Here is a 17,416-nt window from a genome sequence, read left to right as displayed (position 1 = left end):
ATTTAAAAAAAAAAAAAAAAAGCAAGCAAACAAAAATAAGATGACCAAAAAAATTGAGGGAGAGAAATACTTTGGAGGGAGTGAAGACAGCATGACAGCATGATGGAAAATTATGGATGAAAAGACAAATACCCAGTTAAGAAAAGGGGGGGAAAAAGAAAAAAAAAAACAAGCGACTAAGGTACTCCATAGGGTAAAAAAAACAGGAGTAGAGGGGATCTCTAAGAGAAGATTCACTCCAGCTACAGACAGCTCCTCAGCAAGGCCCAACAAAGCATTCAACAGGGAAGGCTGCTGTGTTCGAGATCAATGTGGTTCTAGCAACATGATTTTTAAAAAAAGAAAAGAAAAGGAAAATTGGCTAAAAATTTGAGCAAAAAATTCAATAGATTATTCTTAAGATTCAATTTTTCTCTTATATTTTAGTCTCATTTTCAGAGCATTTTTCACTCTACTGAGTGCTTTCCCTCAAATTAAATACTTATTTTCGTATTTGCTGATTTCTCCTAAAAGAATATTTACCTTCAAATCTGTTTTTTTTGATATATTAGTAAAATAGATTCTTTTTTTTTTCCTGGGTAAAATGGCTAACAGTTTTCCCCTTTCCTTCTGAAAAAATCTTTTCCCCAAATTCTGATTTTCTTATTCAAGGTATCTAAAAATGATGACTACATTTTGAAGAATTGTGTCATTATGGAATAATTAAGGTTTTTTTTAAGTTAAACATCTTTATGACTGAGAAAGCCCTTAATCCAATTATCAGGGTGAAAGATAAATTGACCTTTTCCTCTTTTAATCCTGTTTCTAGTTTGGAAAAAAGAAATCTTTCAGAGAATACTGATTTCTATATTTACCTAGATCTAATAGCAAATTTAACAGCACTGGAGTTTGAAATAAACTTGACATATCGATTTAATTTTTTTCTTGTATATAAAAATTGAGTTTCTATATGCATGCCTTTGTAAAAAGAGTGGTAAAAAAATTAATTTGGTTTTTATAGTATATGTTTAAACCTACCTCAGAATCCTCATCATTCAATTTCCTATGGTCAGTTTATTTCCTTTCCTTTTCCTTTTTCTTCTTTTTTTTCACTCTTTAATTATCCTGCTAGTAATTCTTGTTTCTCATCATTTTATTATTTATTAGAAAATATTTTAACAACAAAATCATCAGTAACTAATGATGGTTATAGCAACACTGAAAATTATAATTATCTATTGCTTTCCTTCTAAGGATCTCCAAGTAGTTTACAAAGAGAAAATAGAATCAGCATTCTTCCTCTTTTCACAGGATTTAGAAATCTGACAACTATCTTTCTTTTCCTTTTTTTTTTTATTTTTTACATGCTACTAATGCTAACTAGTCTAGATAAAACCTCTTCCATGCCATTGTTGAAATTTCTCATATTCGAGGCTGAAGATTAAAGTTTATTTATTTAAAAAGGCTTTGATTTAGCCTTGCTAAGCAATGATAACTCCACAGCTCCAAACTTAATCTTTGAAACGAGGTTAAAAAATAAAAAGGGGGTTGAAGGTTTAATTCAGATTTGAGGGGACACACTTTTTAAGCAAAAGTCTTTTAAAGGATGTTAAAAAAAAAAACTAACAAAAAAAAAAAAAACCCAAAAACGGGCCCTGAGTTTTAATTCAGATCTGAAGGAACATACTTTTTGAACAAAAGATTATGTTATTTCAAAAACAGTATCAGTATTAGCTTATTTATGTGGTAGATGTCATTTGCATTTTAAATGAAACAAAGAGGAAGCCATACTTTTTCTGGTACACCATTCAGCTTCAACCAGTAAGAGACTTGATTTAATATTAGGGTAGTATCAAATATAAATGACAAATGCTTACGCAGAACCTTCTCAGGGAGAAAGATGGGCTAAACGTCTACTGGGGAGACTGTGCGCATGTGTGTAGGAACAAAAGCACCTTATTGAAATTAACATGTGGATGGATGACGAGCATACAGTTTCGGGGTTCTGATGACATCATGAGTTAAGCTGTTGGAATAGGCTCTCCACGTCCCTTTCCCTGTCGCCTCTTAGTCACTTCCTTCTGGTGACATATTTCTCCCTCAAAACCACTTAGAGGATCATTTAAGATCACAGCCTTCTACTAAATAAATGTATATTATCCTGCAAGCGTGCATGATGCAAGAAATATAATCCCAACCCCTTCAAAGGAAAAAATAAAATAAGTCAACTTTCCTCTCCGATTACCATAAAACCTCTAAAAAAAAAAAAGATAGCACTAGAGGTCATATACTCCCCCCAGCCCCACAATAAGGGTGCATATTAAGTCAAGGGGGAAAATGAAAAAAAATCTTGTGTATTTTTTGAGGATGTACCTAACTGCCTAAGAAAATGGCAGTGAGAAGTTGCCAAACAAGTGCCTCAGTAATTTCTTAACTTAATCACTTCACCTCTCATTCTCTCTTTTCTATGGCAGACATAATATATTTAAATGCAACAGGTTGGTGATAATTATGATGTAAGATAAAAAGATTTGTGAGATTTAGGGGAAAAATTAATTTGGAGTAATTCTGTGATCTGGGGATTTATGATTTTAAAAATATGTTTGCATTATAATCTGGAAATGTCTGTAAACTTGATGTATTTCTATAATATGACTCCTCAAGCAATTGTTGAAATATACTGCATTGACTTATTATAAGGCCCTATGATCTCAAAAAATATCAAAATATTTTGCCAAAAAGAAAGCAGTAAATAAGTCAATAACTATTTAGTATCCTGCATAATCCTTTTATAACTGTTATAAATAAAACATCCTTTCTTGATGTGTTATATTAAGATCTATAAATTTTATAATTTATGATCATAGACAGCGAGGAAAATAAGAAGGAAATCAACCAACTGATAAAATATAAATCCTTAAAATGATTTAATTAAAAATGCCTTCAATTTTAAATTGCATATGGGAGACTATTTTTACTAAAATTGTATTTCTAACTTAGAAAATGGTAACAAAAAGAGATCTTACTTTTAAAGAAAGAAATGAGTTAAGGAATAGTAGAAGAAAGAGATCTACCTCCCCAATAAGCATATTAATGAGTTATCATATATCTGTCTTAGAAAATTATATTTTATTTGTGTCACATGAAAAGTTAATGTTTTATATTCATAAATAAAATATCTTCTTAGATACTTGAGCTATGGGTAAATGATGATCTTTACTGAGATAAACAGTCTTCAGTATTGTTTAAGTTGTCTATAAAGAAAACAAAGAAAAAGAAGTAAAATATTTTATGTTAGATCTCAGATTAGCTGAGTGGTAGCTCATTGAAAGTTAAAATTTTAAATTGTAAAATAAACAAAATGTATAATTTTATTTCTCATGGTTTTCCTTTTAAAAAGATTTTCTTTTCTCCCAAATGAAAAAATAAACTCAAAAGCGAATAGCTAATCCTCAGAAAATAATAAATTTGTGTATTTTAAATATCATGTTTATTTGAAGCAACAACAATTGTTTTCATAACCACTTTATATTTAAATGCAAGCTACCCATATGTTAAATGGCCCCAAGTAGGTTATTATTTTTTCAGGACAAATTTCCTAAAGGTAAAACTTAAAGAGGGAAATATTTAGGAGGGTTTGATGGTAAGTCTATAAATATGTGAGAACAGCAGACTAGTATTAGAGCTTAAATTTCTTTCTTGCCACTTCAGTTTTAATTATTTAACATTTTTATGAGTAAATTTAAATTTAGGAAAATCCATCAAAAATTATTTTCTTTCTTTTTAAAATGTTATAAATGACAGTTTCTGGTCTTCATCACCTCCATCTAATTTAAAATTAAAAAGAAAAGTGAGGTATGAGAAAATTCATTAAGAGAAATCTATATCCCTCTTCTAATATTATTTCTTGATATGTAGTGGTAAGATTCAGAGGAAGTGGCAAGAGATAAGTGCTAAGAGATAAAAGTTTGGAGGACTACATCTAATTTGCTTTTTTAAAAAATATTTAAAAGGTTTCCAGTCTAGTGACTGCCACTTCATCAGCAGAGAATTACAGGATTTTCCAAACAATTTTATTTTGGCTCTTTGAACGCCCCCCCACTTAAACAAGAGTTTTCCCTGTCTTTTTCTTGGGCCAGACCCAGTGTTGTTGCCAGAAATAGATGGTAAAAAGAGACTCTCTTAATTAGGAGAACACAAAAACAAAACCACTCATGATGCCACCTTGAAATAGCAAAACTCTTTCTTCACTTGGTTTTCTTCTTTTTAAATTAATCTAAGATCTGGGCCTTACAGAGGAGCTGGGGCTGGCAATCACCAGTCCCTCGGGTATTAATCTGTGTAATGGGCCTCTTGAGATATGAAAGAGTCAAGGTGGTAGGTATCAATTATGGTGTAAATGAGCAGCTCTGGGGCCAGGGAGAGAGAGCGAGCTCTATGGACTGAGTGCATGCTCAGGAATGACCCCCCCAAGGAGGTCTTGAGCAGCCCCTGACAAGCACTGGGTGACTCCCCCAACTCCAATAAATAAATGAGAAAATGACGGCTCCCTTTAGAGACTGGGGGAACCTTAACTACGAAACCCCGGTCCCCCACTTCCTGCTCTTGCTACTGTTTCCCATGCAGCTGGCTTCCTACAACCCTTCATTCCCAGCTTCCAGCTCTGGATTTCTCTGTTTCCTTAGTCCTATTTCAAGTCTTCCAGCGGAAAAAAAATAAATAAATAAATTTTTTTAAAAATTAAAAATTTTAAAAAATTAAAAATGGGGCTGGAGCAATAGCACAGCGGATAGGGGCGTTTGCCTTGCAAGCGGCCAACCCGGGTTCGATTCCCAGCATCCCATATGGTCCCCCGAGCATCGCCAGGGGTAATTCCTGAGTGCAGAGCCAGGAGTGACCCCTGTGCATCGCTGGGTGTGACCCAAAAAGCAAAAAAAAAAAAAAAAAAAATTCACTCTTCCACCAGACCTCGCTGGGATCCAGGCGGCCTGCCCGGGTGGACAGTGCCTGTCTCCTCGGGATGGTGAACACCAGTGAAGCAGGGTCTCTGCACAGAGATCCCTATCGTATCGATGGGGAAACTGAGTCACAGAACCAGACTCGGATGAGGGCAAACAAGAAGAGCAGAACTGGGGAGGAAACCCAGGCCTCCTGAGTTCCTTTTTTTTTTTTCCTGCTTTCTCGAGCGTGGTTGCTTTCATCCTTCACTTAAAAGGCCGCAGAGGAGAGATCCGAGGACCACTGTGTCCTCTGCCTTGTCCCCGAGGTTTTTGTGACGACTTAAAAAAAATCAAAGACAGAGAAAGTCCCTGAGTAGAAGCAGTAAGTAGACTCTGGGTTTAAATATAGGAAGTCCGGTCTAAAGAAGCCTCATTTCTATGAAAATCCAGTGAGATATGCAGAAACACCCTACCTCAGAGGGAGGTAGACAGGTTTGGGAGACCCTGTCCCTTTCCCTTTCTCTCACGTTACCCAGGAAATGCAGAGATCACGTAAGAGTCTTCCTGAAGGAAGGAAGACTTGGCTGTTGACAGCCAGGATGTAAAAAGAATATAAATAAATAAAGGCTGTTTGGACGTAAAGTGGATCAAAGCAAAGATTCTGCCCCCCCGCACACACATACCCCCACCCAGAAGGGATGGTAGCAAGGTGAAACAAAGCACATGGACAAAATAATGAAAACGCAGCTGAAAGAAGGAAAGAATAAAGAAAAAAAAAGTGTGTAAAGGGAACACCTGAAGCATCCCAGTCAGTAGTGGGTCTTCTCCCTTCCCTTTCCTTCCCTCCTTCCGAGCCAGGAACCACCCAAACTGAGCCCGAGGACCAAACTAAGCTGCAATAACAAAATGAAGGCCACTCCACTAGGTGGATCGCTCCCTCCCCATATAATTTTTTTTGCAGCATTCTTTTTTAATTTTGCTTTTTGGGTCATACCTGGTGATGCACAGGGGTTACTCCTGGCTCTGCACTCAGGAATTACCCTTGGTGGTGCTCAGGGGACCATATGGGATGCTGGGATTTGAACCCGGGTTGGCCGAGTGCAAGGCAAACGCCCCTACCCGCTGTGCTATTGCTCCAGCCCCACCATATAATTTTCTTTAAGGTTGAAAAAGAGTAGTGTGTGTGTGTGTGTGTGTGTGTGTGTGTGTGTGTGAGAGAGAGAGAGAGAGAGAGAGAGAGAGAGAGAGAGAAAGCGAAAGAGAGAGAGAGAACCATGGTTAAATGCCACAGATTTGATAAAAGACCTTGAAAGCAAGGAATTCAAGGGGCATGAAGCTGCAGAGCCCATCTTTGTGAAGGGATGAATAAAGCAGAGAACAAGAAGATCCTATGGGACCTTCTGATTTGTTCCTAGCTGGGCACTGGTGGGCTCTGAGCAAGTAGGCAGATGCTTCCAGATAAGATGATCTTTCATCTGTGGCTGGGGAAAGGGCTCTAGTCCTATGATGGCTGATTCCACCATCTCCGCCTTGTATGTCACTGCTCTCTGTGTCAGGCAGCAGAGAAGGAAAACAGTTAACGACAGGTAGCATTTACTGAGCACAGCTCTGGCACCAAGCGCTGGGCGTGGCTAAGCCCTGGGCTCCTCTCCTGCGCCTTATCATTGCTACTGGCCCCATTCTACAGATGAGGACATGGGGCGTGTGAAAAGATCTTTCGTGTCAGTGCATGGATCTTCCTCTGCTTCCGTCTCAGCCACAGCGACGTGCCGTGTTCTTGCTGAAGGTGAACTCCACACCCTTCACCCCGTCCTCCCACAATCCCAGCTGAAATCTTGATCGTTTTCTGAGCCTAATCTGGGCCTTTCACTGTCAGCAGCGTCTCCCACAGACTTCCTCTGACTTTGTGCACCCCCGAAGAAAGGGGTGGGAGAAAAGCAGTAAGCTCTGAGAGTAAAGTTTGCAGGGGCCTCATGTGAATACTAGTCAGAGGGGCCAAGACCCAAATGCACTAGGTGCAAAAGCTCAGGCCTTCCTCAACTACAACAAGGAATAAAGCCGATGGGTAAGAAAAGGGTCCCGAGACTCAGAACTGGGGTGATACCTCAGCACACAAACCCCTTCCTATTGCATTGAGTCCTGAAGGAGTTCCGATTTCTTCTTCATCCCCTCGTTATGCCCAGAAGTAACATACTAAGCCAACAGGGCAAAGGAACAAGGCAGTCAGCCTATCTCTGAAACAAGCCAACCGCGGGCATCTGGTTCCTTCTCCAGGAATGCCTATCCTGCACCACTCTGGTCTTGCCTGCTTACCAAGAGCACCAGAGAAAATTCCATCCTTGCTACAAGCTTTTTGTTTTTTACGCTGAGCTTTTGTCCAGCTCCAACATCAACCTCACTTCCATTTGCCAAATCACCAGACTTTGCCAAAACTTCTCAGCCCTAACGAGGTGGGAGGTCTCTTCAAAAACTTCCGCAGGACCAGGCTCAGGAAAAACAGGCCTAAAGTGTCAGTCAGGACCTAAAGCTTTAATTCTCAGTTGTAGGGGTTCTGTCCAGCTCTGTTTCAGCCATTTGCAGTATTAACCAGGTCCCAACTAGGTATTCTCCAACAAAGGGAGAACAAAAGGCAGGAGAAAAATACCATGGCATGCTATAGGAAAAAAAAATAAATAAAGGACAGCTGAAAACCAAGATGTGACCTGCAACTTAAGCTCCAAATCTCAATTGTAAATTGTGAGACTTAGAGAGGAGTTTGGTGGAAAAATATGATTTTTTTTTTTGGAGTCACAACTGGTGATGCTCAGAGGTTACTCTGGCTCTTCACTCAGGAATCACTCGTGGTGGTGCTCAGGGGACTGTATGGGATGCCAGGGATCAAACACAAGTTGACTATATGCAAGGCAAGCATCTTACCCACTGTACTATCTCTCTAGCCCCAGAAGAAAAATTTTAATTTGGATCCATGGATCCTAGGAAAGCCCCTAAAAATGTATGTAAATACTATCTTTATTTTATTCTTTTGTTTTCTTGCATTATTTTTATTTATTCATTCATTTTTTTTGTAAGGGGGATGAAGCTTATTGACTCTTTAGGTTGTCCAAGCAAGAGTTGTTTAGTTATATCTCCAATGCCTAGAATAATGATTTTTTATATAGTATGTATTGAACAACATTTATGAGTTGAAAGTCAACATTTATTGGATAAATGAATGGATGGAAGCAGCCTGAGCAATAAAGCACCTAATTTTATCGATGGAGAATTTGAGGCCTGGAAAAGATATAATTTTTCAAGTTCACAAAACTAAGCATTCTGGTCCAGATGGGATTAGAATTCTGGGTTGAAGAAAAAGCAGGGGTTACTGTGCTTGCCTTACACCCTTCCCGCCCCTACCAGGTGTGGCCCCCAAACCAAAAAAAAAAACCCAAAAAACAAAAACATGAAAAAGGCAGAATTAGAATATTTTACCTCTCTTGACTGCTAAACAGCCTTCTTTTCCTCCTTAGCCTAATTATCTTTCATTTCATCTCCATTTTCTTCCTCCAAATTAGCCAAATTAGTTTCTTTTTCAGGGAAATACATCTCTCTCTCTTTATTTTTTTCCTTGTAACTAGAAATGGCTTCTCAGTGCAGGGCCCAAAGGGAAGGCAGGGGGACAAACAGTGGGGGTGAGGGGACTGTTTGTCCGAGCAGGGTCACCAGCATTTGTTTGGGAGAGAACATATAGCAGCGTTCTTGTGCCTGTGTGCTGAACACATGACCAGTGTGACATCAACATGACTGCCCATGAAAGGAAGCTACAGAGCTGAAGTCAGAGAGTAGGAACAGTTAGGGCTGGGGTGGGTCCGAGCAAACCTTAGCAAATCTAAGTGAATCTAAGGGAATCTCCAGTTGAAAGCCAACCAGATTCAGCAACTGCCTAATAAGCACAGATCTGCAGCCTCTTAAAAGATATTCGAGGGACATGGATCAAAGGAATCTGTGAGGGTCTGAAAGCTCCCTTTGAGGACCTTCCTTGCTTGATTAGATGCTCCTGGAAGCATTCCCGTGGGGCGGACTCCCCTCCTGAGAGTTCGTACCCAAGCCCCGCAGAAGAGAGGTGCAAGACTCCAACTGCTACCAGAGAGAAAAAAAATCCTGGGAAGCAGTAGTGAAGGTGGCCCCTGCCAGGAGAGCTTCAGAAGGAGACCAAGACCTGGATTCTGTGACACAGCAACTTTCTTTTGCTGATGACGTCCTCAGCCAAGTGAGGCCAGCACGAGGCCCGGAGGTCTAGGCTGCATCAGAGATGAGAGATGAGGGCCATGACGAACCTAGGGATGCCCCCCAGAAAGCGAGCAGAAGAAACCCTCTGTCAACTCTTCTTTAAACCCTGGCATTCCCACCTGTGAGCCATCTGGAAAGGAAATCTCACCAAGCACTGGGCCATGTTTGTTGGCTATCTGTATTGTTTGACAGTGGTAGGAAATACTTCAAGAGAAAGAAATCACCCCGTATAGAGAACACATTACTGGGATCTGAACCAAGCTGTGTGACCTTGAGGCCTCTCTGAAGCTCTGAGTCTTGATTTATAAAATGAAAGTACTGGTTTAGAGAGCCTTGATCGTTCTTCCCAGCTTTTACATTCTTAGATATTTTATCTAAGTTTCAAGGATAATCCACTGTCAGGTTTCCCAAAAGTGACTAGCAGAGATTCCGTTTGGACAAGATAATTCTTTTCCCTTAGCATTGGCTTGGATTACTCCACAATTCAAATGAAAGAGCAATTAAAGAGGGACAAGTGAACTTCTCAGAATATCACCCTCCTACTAGATGGATGCTACAAGACTCGGATCCTTGAAGTGAGAAGGAGAATCTGAAAGAAGTTAGGAAGATTTCAGATGAAACCTGAAAGAAGTCATCCCAATGATGACTTTGTGCTTGCTTTACGTGGTTGGATTACAGAAGACTCCAGTCCACCCCTTTGTTATTTTTGTCCACTCTCCAAATGCAAGCACTGCCCGAAATGCAGGCCGAGCCCTCCAACGAAGACCACACATCTTTCTGTCTTACTTAAAGGTCTTTAGTCCCACATGCCTTGGCTCTGCCATGAACCTCAAGCTTCCCTCTAAGATTCTGGGCCACTGCCTACATTTTGCGCACAAGATATCGAAGAATTCACTAGGTGGCTCGGTTTCTCCCATCCTCACAAATCAAGAAGTCCTGGGGCTTTGAAATTCTCAGCCAAGCCCTGAACTAAATTTCCCAATAAGAATCACAGTATGAGGCTGAAACTCAGAAAGGCAGCTAAACAAAAACCTCCGTAGCAGAGGTTCTTTTTTTCTTCTGGTTAGTAGGAAAGTAAATGTATTTAGAGCTTAATTACCTCCCCCTCTCCACCCCAAATCAATGCCCTAAAACTTTCCCTACCTGTCTAATGCCGAATTCTAGGTAGGGAGACAAAACAATATTTTAGATTCTCAGAAAAGTGATGCTTGGCAAATGACCTTTTAGCTCCATACTAGCCTGGGGCCCTCCCAAAGGCCTGAAATAGCCTAGAAAGTAGGGGTAGACGGTAAACGATGTGTCCCACTGAGGACATCCTGGAGTCCCCAGTTGGGGCCTTAGGAACCACCAGATATCACAGTCCAAATCCTGCTGGATGCTCATGTGTCGCTGTGTCCTGCGTGAGGTGGCGCCGTGTTCTGCCTTGTGTCTCCGTGACTGCCTTTCTTTGCCAAAATCTCTGAGTGTGAAGCAGAGTCCCTGGATTCCTGGCTTCCCTGTGCTACCAAAAGTTTGGTATGTGTGGAAGCCCCTTGGGCCTGCCCCGACCATGGGGGACCATGGGCTGAGGCATCCTTGCACTCACCTGGACCGCCAGAGCTCATCTTCAGATGCTCCCCATCAGTGGCTGCCTCTCACGCAGGCCTCCAGGCCTCTGGATGAGATGTGCCGGGCCTCTGAGAAAACAAAACACACGGGCGGGTCAGTGTCTGGGCTCAGAGACCGGGCAAGCTAGGGGACAGGGATAATCTTTCTGGGAACCTGGAGTCAAAGAGGCTGAAGGGAAACGAAAGGGCATCTGGAGGGTGCCTCTGGGCCAAGAGTTACAAGGCAGGCGATGCTGAAAGGAGGGGGCAGAACTTTCCAGAAATTACCCCCCCTTCTTCCTGCCCCTCCCCCCCACTGCCAGAACAACCCCTCCCAGACACAGTTTAAAAAACAAACAACTCTGGGACAGAGAAGTCCGAGATGGCAGCAGGTGGGCCCAGAATTTGGGGAACAAGCCTTTCCTTTGTTGCCAAACTGAGACAGGAAAAGTACTTGCTAAGTACTTTTAAGTACTAAGTGCTAAGTACCCCCAGCAAGTGGTCTTAGAAGGAAAAGAGAAGGGGTCCGCGGGCTGGAGAAGAAGGAAAGGAGCTGAGAGTGGACAGAGGCAGAGCATGGGACAGCACCGTCTTGGCCTGGTCCAGCCACAGCGGGCAGGCTGCAGGGAGGGGCTCCGGGGGAGCCTTAGCACCACAGAGGTCCCGTCTCCATTGGTTATCACTGGCGAAAGCTAAGCTAATTCACCAGGCTCAGACACCAAGTTTTTCCCCCAAAGCACACCATCCTTTCCCATGGCCCCATCTGTATGTGTCTGTGTGTAGGGGGGGTCTCCACCCACTCCCCACCTTCTTTCTAGAGACCCTCAAAGATTGTCAAGGTCTGCAAGCGCTTAGAAGTTTGACGCGGCTTTCCCCCAACTCCGGAGCGGAGTGCGTTGGTGGTTTGGGGTTCAAAGACGCCACCCCACCCCCTTATCTCGTTGGTCCTCAACAGAGACATTGTGGGGATCCTTTAGGTGGGCACGCTCCCGGGACTGCCAACTGCCCCAAGAAAGAAAGGGGACCTCAAAACCACAGATTTTCACTGCTGGTGAAGGGCAAGGGGAAGGGGTCCTTCACAGGGATCCCCGAGAGGCGGGTGAGGAGAGGGGGGGCGGCGTTGCAGCCCCCAGCCCTCCCCTCGGGACGCCCACCGAGATCACGAGGATGCCAGCCAGCCCGGGCAAGCAGCCGCCCCGCCGCGGTGCTGCAGCCGCGCCAGCAGCAACAGTTGTCTGCGCCAGGAGAGGCGAGCCGGGCGCCGGGGCGCACGACGCCCGCCCGCCCGCCCGCCGTGAGCCGGGGCGCGGGGGTCCTGGAGCCCCAGCCCCAAACCTGGCCGGCTTGGGACAATTGAGGGATCCAGGGGTGCAGCGACCTGGGCCACCCTCGAGGCGGCGGCCCAACCCCTCCTTGGGAAAGTTTTCTTCTCTTGGATCGTCGCTGTCCCTCGCCCCGGCTGGGTGGGGAAGAGAAGGGGGACTTTCTGGCTGGGCTGGGGAGGTGGATGGAAGCAGCCAGAGAGAAAAAGAGAAGCAAAGGGACACGGGGTGCGGCTATTTTTAATCTAACGTGGCTCTCACGCTCTCCCTCGTGAGCCTCTCGCTCCCAGTTCGCCCCAGGTGAGAGGCTTGGAGGAAGCGCCCCCCAGAGCTTTTGCACTGGCCCCATCTCCTGTGCAGATCTTGGAGACCCTTTTACTCTTTCAGAAACCGGCACCAGGGAGGGGACAGCTCTTTTATCCCGGGAGCACGGTGCTGATTTAGCCCTAGAGCTTTGGAGAGGCTGCGAGGTGCCTTCTCTCCAGGCTGAGCTAGAGCAATCTGCCTCTGTCCAGCATTCCCGGGCTCGGCCAGTCCTTTCTCTACTCGGGAGAGGCTGGCGGGCGGGGAAGGGTGGGGGGGCTCAGCGAATGGAGAGGGGAAATGAGGGTGGGCCTCTAGTTTGTTGGAAGAACAGCCGTCTGGGGTGTCTGCGTGTGGGGAGAAATCCAAGCCCTCTGGCAAAGGGGGGAAGCTTCGCAGCCCTGGGGTCTGGCCTGCCCTCTCCCTAGACTCACGCCCAGTGTCCATCCCTGTGGACGCTGTGGCGGTCTGGGTGCCCTTCTGGTCCAGTCCCTAAGGGCACCGAGCAGTGTCTCTAGCTGGGGTAGGGCGCTAGGACGCAGAGCATGGGGGGAAGGCCTGCCTAGTGCCACTGGTGAGTAAGGTGGTCACGACTACCAGGCGCGGAAGGAAAGGAGGGGGCCCCTGCAGCTCTGCCCCGCACCCCAGGATGGGCTGGACGAGGCTGCTGCTGGCGGCCGCTGCTAGAGCAGCTGAGCCCGAGCGACCGCAGCTCTCCAAAGCCGCCTCTCTGCGGGGGATTCCCGGGCTTGCGCCTATTTTAGCCTCTTCCCGGCTCTTTAGTTGGGAAGAAGCGAGATGGGAGCCTCTCAGGCTGCAAAACGCCCCAGATTAGGTTGGAAACAGGCGCCCGTGGGGGGTGGGGGGAGAAGAGAAAAGGGGTGGGGGAGCGGGCGGGGACCCTGATGTTTTCCTTTTTTTTTTTTTTTGGCGAGCGACCCAATCTACAGCGGCAGCTCGGCTCACCTCGGGGACCCCCCCCAGCACCAGGAGAGGGTATGAAGGCCCTCCACCCCTCCTGACAGGGCTGCCCCAGCTCATATTGCAGAGTTGGCTCATGGGGGTCAAACATGACCATGAAAATATATTACACGGATTCCTACACCAGGCACTGCCTTGACCCTAAGACCAGACCATCCCTTTGCAGCAGGAGAATGGTTGTTTTTTCCTATTTTTCTGGGTGTGGGCGGGGGCGGGGGGAGACACAACTTCGGTAAACTTTTATTGTATTTTAGTGTCTTCTCACTTCTCCAAAACACACACGCACACCGCCTGCTCCAATCTCCCCCACCCCCACCCCCTCCGCCTGTCTTGCTCTACAAAGTCAATTTTTTTTTTTAAAAAAAGGGGGTATTTAAAAAAAAAGTTGGGGGTGGGAGGGAACCCGCGCCGGGTGGCTAGCGGGTGCCCAAAGCCTCGGGGAGCGCGGGAAGGACGGGAGGGCGAGGAGCTGATTCTCGGGTGGAAAACGGGCAAAAAAAAAAAAAAAAAAAGGCTCGGGCGCGAGCCGCTACGGGAAGGCGCGGGCTTCGGCGATCGCTGGTGGCTGGCGTCTCCCCGACGAGTGCGCCCTCCGCGAATGCTTTTTGGGGTAAGGGCTTCCGGCTATTGAGTTATGTACAGCAAGCCCAGACCGCAAAAAGATTCGCGAAGGTCAGAGTCTGCCGGCTTCTTCGCTCCGCTGCCGCCGCCGCCGCCGCCGCCTTCCACCTCGGATGTCTCTGAACCCCGGAGTCGAGCCGGGCTGGGTCTCCCCGGCGCGCTCCAACGGCGGCTCCAGCCTTGCCCAGCCCGCGCGCGCGCGCCGCCCGCCCCTCGCCCGCCCCTGCCCGGGGCCCCCCGACTCATCCCCTTGCCCGGCCCCGCGCTGTCCGCTATCGCCCCCCAACTCAGCCCGCACCGCGGCCGCCGGAGAGGTGTGGAGCGCGAGAAGCGGGGCGCAGAGATCCCGACGCCCAGCCTCCACCCCTCTCCCGGCGCCCCGGCACCCCGCGCCTCCCCGCCGATCTGCCCTAAGACTCCCCCCCTCCACTCCCCTCCCGGGGCTCCGCCAGCCCCGGCTGGCAAGGTCGCGGATCTCTGAACACCGCACACTTCGGATTTCCCCAGAACCCCCTCTGGTCCCTTCTAGTCCCCCAGCCGAGGTTCCAGCCGCGACTACAGGCGCTGCGTAAAGAGAAAAACTCCCCCAGAGCACTAAATAAATACAGACCAGGCCGCCAGCTCATTGGTGCGGACTAAAATCGTCACCCACCAATCAGGAGAGAGCTCACATTTCCCTTTTTTTTTTTCCCAGAAGGGGGAGGGAGGGAAAAAAAATATTTCCATTTCTAATTATTCAACAAAACCCAGACTGGAACAAGTTAAAATATGGCTGTTGAGAAAAATAAATAAATATAAAAACTGGTCCGGACTAACCCCCCCCCCGCCCCGGCCCGGCCCGGTCTCCTACTTCCATTCCCAGCCGAGGGGAGGGGAGGGCAGGAGCGCGAGAGATGGGGCAGGGGCGGTTCAAGAGAGCGACCCCTGTCTATGGGACCGAGGACCTCCCCGCTCCCCAAATCCCGACCGAAAATGACAGGCAAAGGTGGGCATTGAATCAACCCAAACTCCACGCTTGCCCAGACTATTTCTAGAAAAGAATGATGTCTCGGGCCCACCCCCGCACCCACCCCTAGACCTGAAATGCTCAGAAGGGAGGTTGAAGCTCCTCCCTCTGCACCCCCACACCCGTCTAGATATTGGGTGTCTAATGGCCCCATTCGCCTCAGGTGCCCTTTCCAGGGCTGCACCTCCCCGCCCCCCCTCCACACCCATTCTGCAGAATGCTGAGAGGAACAAAAAAGGGGTGAGACGCGAGAATGGCAGGCGAGAGGCGATTCCCGCGTCGGCTGGAGGCTGGAGAGGGGAGGAGGAGAAGGGAGGCTAAGGTGCAAGGAGGAGGTGGCTTTCCTTCCCTCTCCCTTCTGCGCTCTTCCTTCTCCCCCTGGAGGCCCCCTCCGCCGTCCCGTGCATCCCAACTTTGAGGGGTTCCCTCCTTCTCTGTGCAACGCCACCTTTCCCATGTCCTCTCTTGCCACCACCGCCCCCCCCCACCCCCCGCTTCCCTCCACCCCGCTCCGCCCCATCAGTGACCAAGAAGGTTCTGGGCAAAGGAACGATCGGACCACCTGCGTCGCCGACGGTAGCGCCCCCCAGCGGGGACATACTCAGCCCGGGTGGGATGCTTACAAACGTTGCCAAGAACTTGGGGGAAAAGTTGCCCTATTTGCTCTCGGCCGCCCTGAAATCGACGTGCGGGAGAGTGCGGGCGCGCGCACACTTGCTCAGCCTGCCCCGAGAGCACCAAGTAGTCTCAGCCTCCCCAAGTCCGGGTCGAACCCCCCACTTCCCAACACGCCCCCCTGCACCCATCCATCAGCCGACCACAGCTCGGCGACCCACCCACCTCCCCGCGGCGTTCCCCCCGGCTCGGCTTAACCAACGGACGCACGCACACACCCTCCGAGCGTCTGCGCGCCCGCCGCGCCGGAGGGGGCTCCACGGGCCGCGCTGCCGCTGCTGCGGCGCTGAGCCCCACCTGGCACCAAAAAAAAAAAAAAAAAAAAAAAGAAAGAAAGAAAAGAAAAGAAAAAGAAAAAAGAAAGTTCTGCTCAGCGGCCCCTAGAGTCTTGCGACCACCGATCGAGCCGTGCACCAACCCCCTGCTCCTTACCTGGGTCCCGAGGCCGCGGGAGCGCGCAGGTCCCGTCCGCACGGCTGCAAGCCCGAGCCCCTCCAGCCGGGCCCGCTCCCCTCCCGCTCCTCCCCGCCCCCCACGGTGTTTGCCCGGCGGCCAAGCAGGTTCTTCCAGGTAAGTATATAAGTTACTGTACTGTGTGGGAGGGTCACGATCTTGGTAATTGCGGCTTTCCGAGCTTAACCCCTGCGTGCCTGCCTCTCTCCAACTTGTTGAGGAGGACTCTCTCCAGGGGCGCGGGAGAGCGAGCGAGCGCAGGAGAGCGCGCCCGCCGGGAGGGGGCGGCGAGGTGCCCCGCGCGCAGAGGGCAGAGCGAGACAGCGAGCGGCGGAGTTCAGATGCGCCCCCCCCCGGGCCCCCAGCAGCGGTTTCCATTGGTTAGATAGGTCTTTCCCTCCAGCTCCGAGCCCCGCTTGTCTGCAAACACCCCCCCCTCCCCGTCTCCCATGTAGGGGACGTCTCCAGGCGAAGTCACGATTCCTTCTCAGTTCGGAATGAACTGTGACTAGAGCCGTGACGCAGCCAGCGGGCATTACTCACTGTTTGCAGTCACGACTTGGGAATCCGTGCTGGTTCCAACCAAAATTACACCGCTACCATTGAATTATTTAATAGGATCCAGTTCGGGGGAGGTAAACTTGTGCATGGTGCCCAGCCATTAAGGAGGGCGAGACTGGGTGGGGAAGGGGATCAGGACACCGGGAGTCCAACTTCTTGCGCACCCCCCCTCCCCATGCCCCCTCCACGTGTTGCAAGTGCTTTATTGCACTCCCACCCCTCCTGGCCCGATCGCGTCCCACCCACCAACACCAACACCAACACCCGCGTCTCCCCCAGCGATTTCCTTTGCAAATGTAGCAGAATTTGTAAACACAACCACCAGCAGCCACTTGAGAGGGGCCGATAGGGGCGAGGCTTGGCAAAGACAACCAGTAGGTCCGGGTGAATGACGCGGAGGCCCGAGGGTGGGCAAGCGAGGCTGAATTGTCAAGACGAAGTGTGGGTTGCAGCGTTATTTGTGTCGTTCTCTACACCATCAGTAATAGCCTTTGTTACTATTTGAGTTGCCGAATACTCAGCTTCAGCCAGGGAGGGCTTCCCAGGGAAGAAAAACTGCTTCTTGAACTAAAAATAACTCGACCCGCTCTCCCCTCCCAGGGCTGCACCTCGCGTGCCCTGGGTGGGGGCAGGTCACCTCTGGGATGAGGATGGTGAACAGGGGGAACAGAGGACCTGGACTCTTCTCTCTCCCCTGAAAGCGAGACCCCCCCCCCCTACACA

General features: G+C 48.2%; 1 long non-coding RNA gene across 2 annotated transcripts in view; it reads right to left on the bottom strand.

Annotated features, from left to right (window-relative positions):
- LOC129405556 (uncharacterized) overlaps positions 1-16,547 on the bottom strand; it is a 126,494-nt gene extending 109,947 nt beyond the window's left edge. For both annotated transcript variants that reach the window (XR_008630651.1, XR_008630650.1), the window contains exons 1-2: positions 16,112-16,547; positions 10,771-10,861 (exon numbers count right to left, since the gene is read on the bottom strand). This is a non-coding gene — a long non-coding RNA (uncharacterized LOC129405556). The remainder of the gene's footprint in view (positions 1-10,770; positions 10,862-16,111) is intronic.
- Positions 16,548-17,416: the final 869 nt, after the last annotated feature.

The sequence above is a fragment of the Sorex araneus genome, chromosome 6 (assembly GCF_027595985.1).
Source record: "Sorex araneus isolate mSorAra2 chromosome 6, mSorAra2.pri, whole genome shotgun sequence".
Taxonomy (NCBI): Eukaryota; Metazoa; Chordata; class Mammalia; order Eulipotyphla; family Soricidae; genus Sorex; species Sorex araneus.
This window is presented reverse-complemented; position numbering and strand designations above follow the sequence as displayed.